Here is a 1388-nt window from a genome sequence, read left to right as displayed (position 1 = left end):
TGGCAACCAGGGATCAAGCCACAGTCCCTGCATTTGCCTAAGCTTGCCTAAGCAGGCACTTTAGTCCACTGAGCTATCTCACTGGCCTCTGTCAGCTAGTGTTGAGTGGCTTGCTTGATAACAGTTTCACTTCAGTTGCTGGGATAAGAAAGAGTTAATATGGAGACATGCTAAATGACCTGCAGGGCGTGTGGGAGGAGGAAAAAGAAAACAGGGCAGCAACAGCTTCGGGAGTGACCAAGAACACTTGGGACTCGAGGACACCCTGCTCTTGTGTCCTTGCTCCCAGGCGCCTAGTAGGTTCTCACGTATAGTAGAGCCTAAACGTTAATCTTGGACACATGCGATGAGATCTTGTTATGTTTACCTAAAGTAACCCGAAGGCTGAGACTCAAGATATATAAAAAATAAAGACCAAAGGTGTGGCAGCAGCCTTTTTGCTCCAGCCCTCTCTTTGCTTGCATTGAGTGTCCGTGTGTCTTTGTTTGTGGCCAGCCCCCGTTAGTCTTTCCCAACAAGTGGTGCTGAAACCCGGGACTCCCAGACCCAGATCTTCATCCCCTCGGCCTCCCCACCCATGAAGGACTTATCGTGTACCTCATCATCCTCAGATTCTACTAGGCATGGGTATGGAACAAAATTTTTCTACAGCCCGGGTTGTTCACTGTGCATAGCTTTTGTTTTTGCTGCGCTGAGCTAATCATGTTTGTTCTACCTCTGACTTCAATCACTTGCTTAAGGAGGTAGATGAATGCTGCCCTTGGTGTCCCGACTCAGACTACCTGCAGATTGCAGATTGGGAAAAAATTGAGTATCTCTTACATAGAGCTCCTAGAGCCCTCATACAAATACTTAGTACTTGGCACTTATGCTGAGATGCTATTGAACGATTTGGGGTTCCACAAATTAAGATGTCAGTGGAACATCTCCCACTGGGACTAATAAAAAAAAATTTGTCCAAAAACAGAAGCCAGGGCTGGGAAGATAGCTCAGTAGAATAAGTGCTTGCCTGGCAAGCACAAGGTCCTGAGTTCAATCCCTGGGACTGAAAAACAAAAAAACCAGGAGCCAAAAATAGCCACTAGCCTTTTGGCTCTCTGAGCAGCACCATGGTGGTAGGCAAGAACAAGTGCCTTACAAAAGGCGGCAAAAAAAAGGAGCCAAGAAGAAAGTGTAAGTGCCAATTGCTATACTTTCCATCCCTTTGGGGTCTACTGGAGCCAGCGGATGGGTTCTCGATGGTGGCATGCTCCCAGTGGGTTGACCCATTTTCTAAAAAAGACTGGTATGATGTGAAGGCGCCAGCTATGTTCAACATAAGAAATATAGGAAAAACACTCGTCACCAGAACTCAAGGAACCAAAATTGCATCTGATGGGCTCAAAGGT

The sequence above is a fragment of the Octodon degus genome, unplaced genomic scaffold (assembly GCF_000260255.1).
Source record: "Octodon degus isolate 3935 unplaced genomic scaffold, OctDeg1.0 scaffold00079, whole genome shotgun sequence".
Classification (NCBI taxonomy): Eukaryota; Metazoa; Chordata; class Mammalia; order Rodentia; family Octodontidae; genus Octodon; species Octodon degus.
Note: the sequence above shows the minus strand (reverse complement) of the source record.